The sequence below is a fragment of the Lutra lutra genome, unplaced genomic scaffold (assembly GCF_902655055.1).
Source record: "Lutra lutra unplaced genomic scaffold, mLutLut1.2, whole genome shotgun sequence".
In the NCBI taxonomy this organism is placed as follows: domain Eukaryota; kingdom Metazoa; phylum Chordata; class Mammalia; order Carnivora; family Mustelidae; genus Lutra; species Lutra lutra.
Window position 1 is genome coordinate 140,987 of NW_025923851.1, and position 15,326 is coordinate 156,312.

The window sequence follows — 15,326 nt, forward strand, 5'->3', positions numbered from 1 at the left end:
CCTGGTTCCCCCCAAATCCTATCCCCCACCCCTTCAAACTCCTCAGATTGTTTTTCAGAGTCCATAGTCTTCATGGTTCACCTCCCCTTCCAATTTATATTTTTTTATATTCTGTATGTAATATATATATATATATATATATATATATATATATATATATATATATATGCAATACATGTTAAAATGCAATATTACTAAGGAAGGGAAGAAAGGAGTCATGTAAGAAACAAAACAGTGGTTGCTTTGGCAGCACACAGGGTAAAATTAGAAAATACAGAGAAGCTTAGTATACCCCACACAAGGATGACACCAAAATTCGTTAAGTGCTCCATGTTTTTAAATGAAAGGAAATATATAACTTCCTATTGTTACTTTGAATGGGAATGGACAAACTGCTCCAATCAAAAGACATAAGGTGACAGATGGGATAGAAGCATAGAATCCCAAAAGTATGCTGCCCACAAGAGACTTATTTTAGACCTAAAGACACCTTTAGTTTGCAAGTGATGGGATAGAGAAATATTATTTGTTCAAATGAACATCAAAACAAAGCTGGAGTAGCAATACTTGGGCAAATTAGAGTTTAAAACAAAATCTCTAACTAGGGACAAAGAAGGACACTATAAAATAATAAACGAGACAGTTCAACAAGATTATATATAACAATTGTAAATATTTATGCACTCAACATGGGAGCACCCCAAGACATAAGCAGTTAATAACAAACATAAAGGAACTAACCCTTTATATTACAACCTTAATAGGGGACTTCAACACCTGACTAACATAGTTGGATACATGACCCAAACAGAAAATCAACATGGGAACAATAGCTTTGAATGATACATTGGACTAAATGGACTTAAGAGGTATACTGTGAATATTTCACCTTGAAACAGCAGAATACACATTCTTTTCAGGTGCACCTGGAGAATTCTCCAGAATAGATAACAATACTGGATCACAAAACCAACTTCAACAAATTCAGAACGCTAGAAGTCATGCCGTGTGTGTGTGTGTGTGTGTGTGTGTGTGTGTGTGTGTGTGTGTTTAACCATAATGCTATGAAACCAGAAATCAAACACAAGAAGAAATCTGGAAGGACCACAAGTACATGAAGGTTCAATATCATGCTAATAAGTAATAAATGGGTCAACCAAGATATCAAAGAAGAAATCAAAAAGTATATGGAAACATGCAAAAATTAAAATGCAAACATCCAAATCCTTTGGGATGCAACAAAAGTGGCCCTAAGAGGGAAGTATATAGTAATACAGACCTACCATAAGAAGAAAGACAAATCCCAAATAAACAACCCTAGTCTTCTACCCAAAGAAGTTCAGGAAATGAACAACAAACAAAACCCAAACCAGCAGAAGGAAAGAAATAATAAAGATTAGAGCAGAAATAAATGATAGAGATACTAAACAAAACAGAACAGATCATTGAAATCAGGAACTGTTTCTTTGAAAAGAACAACAAAATTGATAAATCTTCAGCAAGGCTCATAAAAGAAAAAAAACGGAAGGAAGGGCCAAGGGAGGGGGGAAGAGACCGAGGAAGGAAAGAAGGAAGGCAGTCAAAATCAGAAAGTGGAGAAATAACCAATAACACAGAAATACAACTGTAAGAGACTATTATGAAAAAAAAAAAACTATGCCCAACTTCCCACCCCCTGCCCCTTCAAAACACTCAGATTGTTTTTCAAAGTCCATAGTCTTTCACAGTTCATCTTCCCCTCCAATTTCCCTCAACTACCTTTTCCTCTCCATCTCTCCATGTCCCTCATGTTATTTCTTATGTTCCATAAATAAGTAAAACCGTATGACAATTGACCCTCTTTGTTTGACTTACTTCACTCAGCATAATCTCTTCCAGTCGTTGGGGCACTGGGTGTGTTTCATAAGCAATGAATTCTGGTACACTGAAAATAAATTAAAACAAAACAAAACATAAAAACAAAACAAAAAAAAAAACAAAACTATGCCAACAAATTAACATAAAAGAAATCGATAAATTCCTAGATAAATAGCCTGCCAAAACTGAAGCAGGAAGAAATAAAATACTTGACAACATCAATATTCCACAAGGAGATTGAAATGACAATCTCCCAACAAACAAGAAGTCCAGGGTCAGATGGCTCCACAGGTGAATTCTACCAAACATTCAAAGAAGAGTTAGAAGAGTTAGAACATATTACCGTACTATTCTTAGAGAAAGAAGGATCTCCAAATTCATTCCCTGAGACCAGTGTTACCTTGATACCTAAACGACATAAAGACACCAAAAACAAAACAAAAAATGGAGAACCACAGGCTAATATCTCTGATGATGCTTAATGCAAGAAAGTTCAACAAAAGATTAGCAATCTGAATCCAACAATACATTAAAAAAATCATTCTCCACAATAAAGTGGAACTTATTCCCAGGACGTAACCGTAGTTCAATACTTGCAAATCAGTCAATATGATACATCACTTCAATAAGAGAAAGAATAAAAGCTATATGATCATTTCAATAGGTACAGAAAATAAAACATTTGACAAAATACAATATCCACTCATGATATTGACATGAAATCAACAATGCAAATTTAGAGGGAATGTACCTCCTCATAATAAGTGTCATATGTGACAAACCCACAGCTAACATACTTAATGATGAGAACTGAGAATATTTATTTCCTCAAAGATCAGGAAAAGGGCAGGGATATTCACTCTCAAGTCTTAAAGTCAAAATAGTACTGGAAGTCCTACCTATAGCAGTGAGACAAAATAAAAGACATTTGAATTTGTAAGGGAGAAATAAAACTTTCACTGTTTGCAGGTGACATGATACACTGTATAGAAAACCTAGAAGATGCCACCACAGAACTCCTGGAACTGATAGATGAATTCAGTATCACAGGATATAATACCATTGTGCAGAAATCTGTTGCATTTCTATACACTAATAATGAAGTAGTAGAAAGAGCAGTAAAGAAAATAATTCCATTTGCAATTGCACCAAAATCAATAAGATACAGATAAATAAATCTAACCAATTTGATGAAATACCAGCACTCTGAAAGCCAGAAAACACTGATGAAAGAAACTGAAGACAATATAAAGAAATGGAAAGATAGTCTATGTTCATGAACATAAGGAATATTACCAAAAAACGTACAAGTAAATTCATGCTTAATGGTGAAAAACTTGAATCTTTCCTACTACAGTCATAAACAATGACACATTTATGTCCCACAATTGGTTCTTAATATTTTGAAAATTCTGGCTAATGTGCTAAAGAAAAGATATAATAATAATAATAATAATAATAATAATAATAATAATAATAATAATAATAAATATATATATACATATATATATGTATATATATATATATAATTCTATATATATATATATGGAAGAAAAACTGTCTTCATTCACACCTGACATGAGCATCTCTGTAGGAGATAAGAAAGAATTAGGAAAAAAAACAACTCCTAGAACCAATAAACAGTTATAACATGGTTGCAGGATACAAGGTTAGTGTTTTAAAAAAGTCAAATCACTGATCTGTTTACAAGCAGCAAACCTGTGGAACTTAAAGTTAAAAATACAATATCATTTATATTACATTACACTTCAACCAAAATAATAAAATACTTAGAAAATGAATCTAGGGGCACCTGAGTGGATGAGTGGGTTAAAGCCTCTGCCCTTGGATCTGATCATGATCCCAGGATCCTTGTATCGAGCCCTGCATTGGACACTCTGCTTGGTAGGGAGTCTGTTTCCTCCTGTCTCTCTATCTGCCTCTCTGCCTACTTGTGATCTCTCTCTGTCAAATAAATAAATAAATAAATAAATAAATAAATAAATAAATATCTTTACTAAAAAAAGGCAATGAATCTAATGAAATATGTACAAGATCTAGGAGCAAAACTAAAACAATTCTGATAACCAAAATCAAAGGAGAAATAAATACATTTTCCCCATTCATGAACAGGGAGAGTTAATATTTTCAAAACGTCAGTTGTTTGCAAATGGATATATGGATTCAATGTAATCCAAATCTAAGCCCCACCAAATTATTGTGCAGATCCAATAAATTCATTCCAAACTTAATATGGAAAAGGAGATGACGCTAAGAAGCTAACACCAATATTGAAGAAAAGCAAATTTGGAGAGCTGACATATCCAAGTTTAAGACATATATTATAAAATTTCAGTAATTTGGATGGATTGATATTGATGAAAGAACAGATGGATTAATGGAACAGGATAGGAAGTCCAAAATAGACCTACCTCAATATATCCAACTTGTCTTCAATAGAGGAGCAAGGGCAATACAAGAGGCCAAAATAGTCTTTTCAACAAATGTTGCAGGAGCCACAGGGCATTCACATTTGAAAAGGAAAGGGAAGGGAAGGGGAGGAATGGAAGGAAGGAGGGAGAAAAAGAAGGAAGGGAGGAGAAAAGGAAAGAAGGAAAGAGGGAAAGAATGAAGGGAGGAAGAAAGGGTGGAAAGAAAGAGAGGTCAACTTAAAAATTAACTCAGAACGTATTATAGGTGGATATAAAATGTGAAGCTATAAAATCCCTACATGATAACTTATGGAAAAAATATTAATAATCTTAGGTGTAGGGATAGATTAGAAACACCAACAAAGACATAATCCATTAAAGAGTAATTAAGCTAAACATCATCATAATTAAACTTCCACTGTTTGAGAGACAATATTAAAAAAAAAAATGAGAAGCCACAGGTTGAAAAAATATTTGTAAAAGATATATCTGAAAAACAATCTGAGGGGTTTGAAGGGGTGGGGTTGGGAGGTTGGGAGAACCAGGTGGTGGGTATTGGAGAGGGCTCGGATTGCATGGAGCACTGGGTGTGGTGCAAAAACAAGGAATACTGTTATGCTGAAAAAATATATATATAAAAATAAAAATAAATAAATAAAATAAAAAAAGATATATTTGAAAAAGGAGTAGTACCCAGTATTCAAAGACACTATAAAAAATGAACAACCCAATTTAAAAATGTTCAAAGATCTATAGAGAAACCTGCCCTAAAAAGATACAAAGATGGTAATTTTTTGTATGAAAAGTTGGGGCAGATTATAGGTCATCAGAAACATGCATATTAAAACAACATAATACTAGTAGTACACTCTCATTAGAATGGCTTAAAAGCACAACACTGACAACACCAAAAGCTGACAGAGAGGTGGAATACAAATTCTCACTCATTGCATGTCAAATATAAAATGGTCCAGCCACTTTGCAAGATAGTTTAGGAGTTTCTTTCTTTCTTTTTTTTTTTTTTTAAACTAAACATACACTTATAATATGATCTGGCAATAGTGCTCCTTTGATTATATGCAAATAAGTTGAAAACTTATGTGCAAATAGTTTTACTCATAATTGCCAAAACTTGGATTCAACTAAGGTATCCTTTCACAATTAAATAAATACATAAACTTAGGTACATTTGGACAATGGAACAGAATTCAATGTTAAGAAGAAATAATCCGTGAAGACATGAAAGAATTTAAAATGTATTCTACCAAATGAAAAAAAAGCCATTCTGAAAAGTTCTAGAAAAAGCAAACTATGGAGACCAAAAAGAGTATTAATCACCAGAGAGTAAGTATGTAAGACAAAGAAGGGAAGAATAGAAAGAATCCAGAGGATTTGGGATATAGTGAAACTATTCTGTATGATACTAAAATGGTGGGTGCCTCTTGTACATTTGTCAAGACTTACAGAATACATAGCACCAAAAAATGAACTGTAATTAAAATTATGGCCTTGGGACACTGATCATCCATGAAATCAGACTGAGATCAGAATTATACATGTCTGGATCTCTACATGTCTGGATCTCTACTGGCAGAAGATGCCAGTGAGCAGGTAAAGCAGAGTGGGAACATCAGAGTGATATCAGAAGATAAACAAAAGGGGGAGGGAGCCATCAGAAGTGACCCCTTGGAAAGTAATACCACAGTACTACAGTGCCTTGCATCTGGGGACCAGCATTAACTTGGAATCTGGTTGGAAGCACTCAAAAAGAGCAAAGGATCAAGGGGGGAAATTGTGGGAATCAGGGCGGTTAGAGACAGGAGCTTAAGTTCCCGGACCCAGGACAGCCATCCCTGGCACTGAGCCAGACAGAGTGCAGCAGAGAAACCAGGTCTTGGTCCCTGAACCACCAGCATGCCTGAAAGCACATGGGGTCTGGCTCCCGTGAGGGGCTGGGAGCCTCACCAGCTGGCAGAAGCACAGCCTTTTAGTAGTCCCCACATGAGTGCCATGCAGTGCTATCAGAGCCTGAATCAGCCCCACCCCCTCCCCTGAGAGAGGTGAGCACAGGCGCCAGCCCAGCGGTCTCAGACCAGAAAGACCAGGCATTCCCAGCCTCGGCCAGTAGGAAAATCTCAGGGTGTGATCACTGCTTGGAACCTCTCTGGTGGTCTGGAGCTGCCCAGATAGCTGTCACTGTCGTGGTTTTGGGTACAAGCAGGAGTTCCTGTGTCCTCAGGAATCACAACTCAGAACGTGCTCTGCCAGCAACCAAGAGGGAACTTAAGTGCTCTGAGGCAACCAGAGGGGACAGACTGAGTTTTCTCTCTGAGAGGGAAGTCTGGGTGCAGTTTGCTTTCCTCTAAACCTCCAAAAAAAAAAAAAAAAAAAAAAAAAAAAAAAACATCAAAAGCTGCCAAGGCGAGTGAAAAACAAACAAACAAACAAACAAACAAACAAACAACCTCCAGAGAACAAAAGCCTGAAAAACCGGTTACCTCAGAGCTCACCCCCTTGAGGGAGTGGGAGGACTTAACTCAGGGAACACTGCCTGAAAACCCATGTGGCAGGCCCCTCCACCAGAAAGCAAACCAGGAAAAAAAAAAAAGAAAAAAATTAAAAACGACAAGAGAACAACCACCATTACTTCATAGATACATCTTTTATTTTCAATTCGTTCCCAGTATTTTAGTTCATTATTTTTATATAGATATTTTTAACCTATTTTATCATCACAGCGAGATGTCCAGTACATCAAATTCTATAATAACCTTTGAACCTGAACTTTTTGATACATATACCCGTGTTTTTCTTTTGCTTTTCTATTTTTAAAATTTTTTAAATTTTAGTTGAGTTTAGTTTAATTTAGCGTATTCTTTATTATTATTATTATTATTTAATATTCATATAGAGTTAAACTTCAAGTTAATTCCCTTTCCCAATCAATGTTACCTCTAATTTAGGTCCCCCTTTACCTTAGAAAAGTGAGTCCTTTAAAAAAGATATCAAGATACACCCAGGAAGAATCAAAATAACCTTCCTCGCCCACACTGAGAATTTATAACCACTCTCCCATCTTTTTCTTCCACCAGTGTTTCTGTGTATTTGTGTTTGTTCTGATAGTATATAAATCTTATACTTGGGGTTCATTTTGACGAAGTTCTTTTTTTTTTTTTTTGCATATATATATATATATATATATATATTTTTTTCTCATATACTTTTATCAGTCTTTTTGTTGTCTCTTTTTGTTTGCATACTTCATAAATCTTACCTTGGGGCCCATTTGGGGTGAGCCTTCTCTATTATCTTACTTTTTTTTCCTGTCTCTCTCTCTGTCTCTCTCTTTTTTCTTTTTCTTTTCATTTTTCTCTCTCTCTCTTTTCTTTTGTTTGGGTGGGGATTCTTGATTGCTCAGAAGTGTTCCAGGGTGCACCTTTGATTGCACCATGGTCAAAACACCAGCTACATCTGTTCAGCCATCTCTCACCAAAATGACTAGGAGGAGGAATGCCAAACAGAAGAAAAATTCAGAGGATGGGCCTTCTGCAACAGAGCTAATGGCTATCAACATAGACAACATGTCAGAAAGATAATTCAGGCTAACAATTATCCAGGCAATAGCTAGGATGGAGAAAGCCATGGATGACCAAATGGAATTGATTAGGGCAGAACTGAGAGCCACCAGGGATGATGTTCACAATGCTCTCAATGAGTTCCAATCCAATCTAAATTCTCTCAAAGCTAGGGTAACTGAGACAGAAGATAGAATTAGTGATCTGGAGGACAAACAGATGAGGAGAAAGGATCAGGAGGAAGCCTGGAACAAACAGCTTAGAAGCCACAAAAACAGAATCAGGGAAATAAATGATGCCATGAAACGTTACAATGTCAGAATTATTGGAATCCCCAAAGGGGAGGAGAAAGAAAGAAGTCTAGAAGATAGAGTGGAACAAGTTCTCCATGAAAAATTTCCCAATCTCCGAATGGAACCAGTGTTCATGTACTAAGGCAGAACTGTTTCTCCCCAAAATTTTAGATTCCCACATGTCCTCGAGACACCTAAAAGTAAGAATGAAGAATTATAATTGTAGGCAGACCCTCTTGAAAGCAGTTAGGCAAAGAAGATCCTTATGTAGATGAAAGCCCATCAGAATAATGTCATACATGTCCAAAGAGACCTGACAAGCCAGAAAGGGCTGGGAAGATATATTCAGGGCATGAAATGAGAAGAACATGCAGCCAAGAATACTTTATCCAGCAAGACTGACATTCAAAATGGATGGATGGAGAGATAGAGTTTCCAAGACCGGCAAGCCTTAAAGGACGCTGCAACCACCAAGCCGACACTGCAGGAAATATTAAGGGGGATTCTATAAAAGAGGAAAAATCCTAAGAATAGCATTGAACAGAATCATAGAGACAACCTAAAGAAAGAAAGACGTCAAAGGTAACACGATGTCAATAAAAACGTATCTATCAATAATCACTCTCAATGTGAATGGCCTAAATGCGCCCATAAAATGGCACAGGGCTGCAGATTGGATAAAACGACAGGACCCATCCATTTGTTCTCTATAAGAGACCCATTTTTAACGTAAGATACACCCATACTGAAAGTGAAGAGATGGAGAAACATCTTTCATGCCAATGGGCCTCAAAAGAAGGCCAGGGTAGTGATTCTCATGTCAGACAAATTAGATTTTAAACTAAAGACTGTAGTCAGAGTTACAGAAGGATGCTACATCATTCTAAAAGGGACTATCCACCAAGATGATATAACAATTGTAAATATCTATGCCCCCAATATGGGAGCAGCCAATTACATAAGAAAACTATTAATCAAGATAAAGAGTCATATTGATATGAATACATTAATAGTAGGAGATCTTAACATGCCTCTCTCAGTAATAGACAGATCATTGAAGCAGAAAATCAATAATGAAACAAGAGCATTGAATGACACGTTGGACCAGATGGGCCTCATAGATATATACAGAACATTCCATCCTAAAACAACAGAATACAGATTTTTCTCAAGTGCACATGGAACCTTTTCCAGAATAGAACCACATATTGGGTCACAAATCAGGACTCAACCGATACCAAAAGACTGAGATTATCCCCTGAATATTCTCAGATCACAATGCTTTGAAACTGGAGCTCAATCACAAGGAGAAGTTTGGAAAGAACTCAAACACCTGGAAGCTAAAGAACACCTTGCTTAAGAATGCTTGGATCAACCAGGAGATCAAAGATCTGAAACAATTCATGGAAACCAATGAGAATGACCACACTTTGGACCAAAACCTATGGGATACAGCAAAGGCAGCCCTAAAAGGGAAATACATAGCCATCTAAGCCTCCCTCAAAAAAATAAAAAAAATACAGAACACACCAGCTCTCTCTACACCTTAAGGAACTGGAGAAGCAACAATGAATTAAGCCAACTGCCCACATAAGAAGGGAAATAATCAAGATTAAAGCTGAGATCAATGGGGTAGATACAGTAGAATGAATCAATGAAACTAGAAGCTGGTTTTTTGAAAGAATCAATAAGATTGATAAACCATTGGCTACACTAATCCAAAAGAAAAGAGAGAAAGCCCAAATTCATAAAATTATGAATGAAAAGGGAGAGATCACAACTAACACCAAGGAAGTAGAAACAATCATCAGAAGTTATTATCAACAGTTATATGCCAATAAGCTAAGCAACCTAGATGAAATGGATGCATCCCTGGAAAACTATAAACTCCCAAAATTGAACCAGGAAGAAAATGACAATGTGAATAGACCAATATCTAGTAACAAGATTGAAGCAGTGATCAAAAAACTCCCAAAAAACAAGAGCCCAGGACCTGACGGATTCCCTGGGGAATCTTACCAAACTTTCAAAGAAGAAATAACACCTATTATCCTGAAGCTGTTTCAAAAAATTGAAGCAGAAGGAAAACTTCCAAACTCTTTTAATGAAGTTAGCATTACCCTGATCCCCAAACCAGGCAAAGACCCTACCAAAAAGGAGAATTTCAGACCAATATCACTGATGAATATGGATGCTGAGATTCTCAACAGGATCCTAGCAAACGTGATCCAACAGCACATTAAAAAGATTATCCACCATGACCAGGTGGGATTCACCCCTGGGTTACAAGGATGGTTGAACATTCACAAATCAATGAATGTGATAGAACAAATCAATAAGAGAAGAGAGAAGAACCACATGGTCCTCTCAATTGATGCAGAAAAAGCATTTGACAAAATCCAGCATCCGTTCCTGATTAAAGCACTTCAAAGTATAGGGATAGAGGGAACATTCCTGAACTTCATAAAATCTTATCTATGAAAGACTCACAGCAAATATCATCCTCAATGGGAAAAACCTTGCAGCTTTCCTGTTGAGATCAGGAACACGACAAGGATGCCCACTCTCACCATTCTTGTTGAAAATAGTATTAGAAGTCCTAGCAACAGCAATTAGACAACAAAGAGAAATAAAAGGTATCCAAACTGTCAATGAAGAAGTCAAACTCTCTCTCTTCACAGAGGACATGATTCTTTATATGGAAAACCCAAAAGACTCCACCCCCAAACTGCTAGAACTCAGACACAAATTCAGTAACATGGCAGGATACAAAGTCAATGTACAGGAATCAGTGGCTTTCTTATACACTAATGATGAAAATACAGAAAGGGAAAACAGATAATCGATTCCATTTACTATAGCACCAAGAACCATAAGATACCTGGGAATAAACCTAACTGAAGAGGTAAAGGATCTGTACTCAAGGAACTACAGAACACTCATGAAAGAAATTGAAGAAGACACAAGAAGATGGAAGACCATTCCTTGCTTTTGGATCAGAAGAACAAACATTGTTAAAATGTTTATATTGCCTAGAGCAATCTATACTTTTAAAACCATTCTGATCAAAATTCCACCGGTAGTTTTCAAAGAGCTCAAGCAAATAATCCTAAAGTTTGTATGGAATCAGAAGAAACCCCCAATCACTAAGGAAATGTTGAAAAACAAAAATAAAACTGGGGGCATCACGTTACCTGATTTCAAGCTTTACTCCAAAGCTGTGATCACCAAGACAGCGTGGTACTGGCATAAAAACAGACGCATAGACCAGTAGAACAGAGTAGAGAGCCCAGATATGGACCCTCAACTCTATGGTCAAATAATCTCCAATAAAACAGGAAAAAATATAGAGTGGAAAAAAGACAGTTTCTTCAATAAATGGTGCTCATGGGCGCCTGGGTGGCTCAGTGGGTTAAGCCGCTGCCTTCGGCTCAGGTCATGATCTCAGGGTCCTGGATCGAGTCCCGCATCAGGTTCTCTGCTCGGCGGAGATCCTGCTTCCCTCCCCGCTCTCTCTCTGCCTGCCTGTCCATCTACTTGTGATCTCTCTCTGTCAAATAAATAAATAAAATATTTTAAAAAAATAAAAAAATAAATGGTGCTCAGAAAACTGGACAGCTATATGTAGAAGAATGAAACTTGACCATTCTCTGATACCATACACAAAGATAAACTTGAAATGGATAAAAGACCTCATTTTGAGACAGGAATCCATCAGAATCCTAGAGGAGAACAGAGGCAGTAACCTCTTCTATATCAGCCACAGCAACTTTGTTCAAGATATGTCTCCAAAGGCAAAGGAAACAAAAGCGAAAATAAGTCAAGCAGAGAGAGTCAATTATATGGTTTCAATTATTTGTGGAGCATAGCAAATAGCATGGAGAACAAGGGGAGTTAGAGAGGAGAAGGGAGATGAGGGAAATTTGAAGGGGAGGTGAACCATGAGAGACTATGGACTCTGAAGAACATCTGGGGGTTTTGAATGGGTGGGAGGTGGGAGTGGGGGAACCAGGTTGTGGGTATTGGAGAGGGCACAGATTGCATGGAGCACTGGGTGTGGTGCAATAACAATGAATACTGTTACGCTGAAAATAAATTTAAAAAATAAAAATAAAAAAGAAAATGAACTTTGGGGACTTCATCAAGATCAAAAGCTTCTGCACAGCAAAGGAAATCATCAACAAAACCAAGAGGCAAACCACGGAATGGTAGAAGATATTTGCAAATGACAGTACAGACAAAAGGTTGATATCCAGGATCTATAAAGAACTCCTCAAACTCGACACACACAAAACAGATAATCATATCAAGAAATGGGCAGAAGATATGAACAGACACTTCTCCAATGAAGACATATAAATGGCTATCAGACACATGAAAATATGTTCATCATCACTAGCCATCAGGGAGATTCAAATGAAAACCACATTGAGATATCACCTTACACCAGTTAGAACGGCCAAAATTAGCAAGACAGGAAACAAAATGTGTTGGAGAGATGTGGAGAAATGGGAACCCTCTTACACTGTTGGTGGGAATGCAAGTCGGTGCAGCCACTTTGGTGAATAGTGTGGAGATTTCTCAAGAAATCTAAAATAGAGCTTCCCTATGACCCTGAAATTGCACTACTGGGTATTTACCCAAAGATACAGATGTAGTGAAAAGAAGGGGCATCTGTACCCCAATGCTTATAGCAATAAGTCAAGGTTGCCAAACTGGAAAGAACCAAGATGCCCTTCAACAGACAAATGGATAAGGAAGATGTGGTCCATATACACTATGGAGTATTATGCCTCTATCAGAAAGGATGAATACCCAACTTTTGTAGCAACATGGATGGGACTGGAAGAGATTATGCTGAGTGAAATAAGTCAAACAGAGAGAGTCAATTATCATATGGTTTCACTTATTGTGGAGCGTAACAAATAACATGGAGGACATAGGGAGATGGAGAGAAGGGAGTTGAGGAAAATTGGAAGGGGAGGTGAACCATGAGAGACTATGGACTCTGAAAAACAATCTGAGGTTTTTAAAGGGGCAGGGGATGGGAGGTTGTGGGATCCAGGTGGTGGGTATTAAGGAGTGCACGTATTGCATGAGCACTAGGAGTGGTGCATAAACAATAAATTCTGTTATGCTGAAAATAAATAAAAAAAATTATAGACTTGGAATGATAATCGTGTGTCAGTGTAGGTATCTCTGTTGTAATAAATGTACTACAGTGGTACAGGATGGAAACAGTGGGGAGGTTATATGTGTGTGTGAATAGGCAGTGTGTGGGAATTGTGTTCTTTGTACTCTATTTGGCCACGAACCCAAAATTGCTCTATAGATAAAATCTATTAATTTTATTTAATTTAATTTTATTTTATTTATTTATTTAACTGACAGACATCACAAGCAGGCAGAGAGACAGGCAGAGAGATTGGGGGAGAAGCACTCTCCCCGCTGAGCAGAGAGCCCACTGTTGGGCTCAATCACAGGACCCTGAGATCATGACCCGAGCTGAAGGCAAAGGCTCCACCCACTGAGCCACCCAGGTGCCCCAAAACCTATTAATTTCAAAAATATGAAGAAATGACCTGCGGCTTCACAGAGAGTTTATGAAAAATAAATTAACTATAATCCTAAAATACCTTCGTGACTCACTGAAATATGGTTTCCACTCAATTTACATATTCTCCTTACGTTATTTTAACCAGGTACCTGATTTCTCTTTCGGGAGCTCTGGCTATTGTCAGTGCAGTACCCTGCTTTGCTTTGTATGGTCAGTGGATTTTAAACTTTCCTAGATGCTACTACCCATTCCTTAGTGATTGGAGATAATGAAATGTCTGATAGGATTTTTCATCTTACTTGTTTGTATAGTGCTTTTGGCTGCCAACAAGACCCTGGCACTCTGGTTGATTACAGTAGAGTAAAGTTTCCACTCATCTGGAAGGATTTCTGAATTGCAATTCTTGCTATGTTGCAATATTTATAGCCATCAATGCCTTACTAGTATGAAACATAATGATCTCCTTAAAATGACATCTTAACCTATAACTCTGAGATTAAGCCAACTGGGAGAGTGAGGATATTCTTGGCTAATGTTTCTTATCTTTTAACTTTTTTGCAAAGTATTTTAAAAGTTACTGGTGCATTGTTTTCTACCCCGAAAACTTAAGCCTGCTTACAATTAAATTAAAAATTAAATAAAACAATGTGCTGACATGAAAGGGGAAATCTTGGAAATAATACCTATGGTTTAATGAGACATGCTTTGCCCCAAAGAGTTGCATTTTGATAATGTGCCTTTATTCCCTCGCAAAGCATAATTAGTTTTGACATTCAGGATAATTTTCAGTGTCTCATATCTGCAGCATGTGAAACAAAGGACTTAAGAATTGAACATTCAGAAGTAAACCAGGTCTTCTCAAAAGCACAAAAGAAGCCAACTCTTCAGCAATCCTTGTAACCATTCTCTATAGGGCCTGGAACCCCTTTGGCTTGGAAATTTTATGTTGTGGTATTAGGGCCCCATGAGGCCTAACTGCCAGGTTCCAGATTCAAGAAAGTCCAGAGCTGTGCTCTCTTCCCATTCCCTGCTCCCATGTTTTGCTGTACTCGTTGATTATATGCTGAGAATGTACACATTCTTTTCAGCACTTCAGTTTGAAAAGCCATGCAGTTAAACTTGACCCTTGATAATTGTTCTTATATTACGTTGTTCTAATAATAAACATAAATGTGTGCTTTGTGAGTATGTGGTGTTTAGTCATCATTTCATCCTAAGGTATTTATTTGCATACATGCATACTAATAGTAGACGAGTATTTTTTTTTTCAATTATTTGACTTAAGCTTTAACTTGAAGGTATCTTAGAGATGCTTCATGCTGACCAATAAGGGAATGCATGTGTTCCAGCATCTTAGGCTTTACCATTTTCTGTGTCTTTCTCTGCTTTTCATTTACTTTCTGTATTGAAGTACATGACATGTCATCTTAGTTTTGGGTGTACAACTTTGTGATTCAACATTTCTATACATTACCAAACAATCACCGTTGGAATGGTTACTATCAATCACCATATAATAATAGTTATTGCAATATCACTGACCATATTCCCGGTGTTATGCTTAACACCCCTGTGATTTATTTTATAACCAAAAGTTTGTAACTCATAGTCT

The 15,326-nt window shown here is 37.0% G+C and overlaps 1 pseudogene; it reads left to right on the plus strand.

Annotated features, from left to right (window-relative positions):
* The first annotated feature begins 238 nt into the window (after positions 1-238).
* On the plus strand, positions 239-338 carry LOC125092730 (uncharacterized; annotated as a pseudogene).
* The last annotated feature ends 14,988 nt before the right edge of the window (positions 339-15,326 follow it).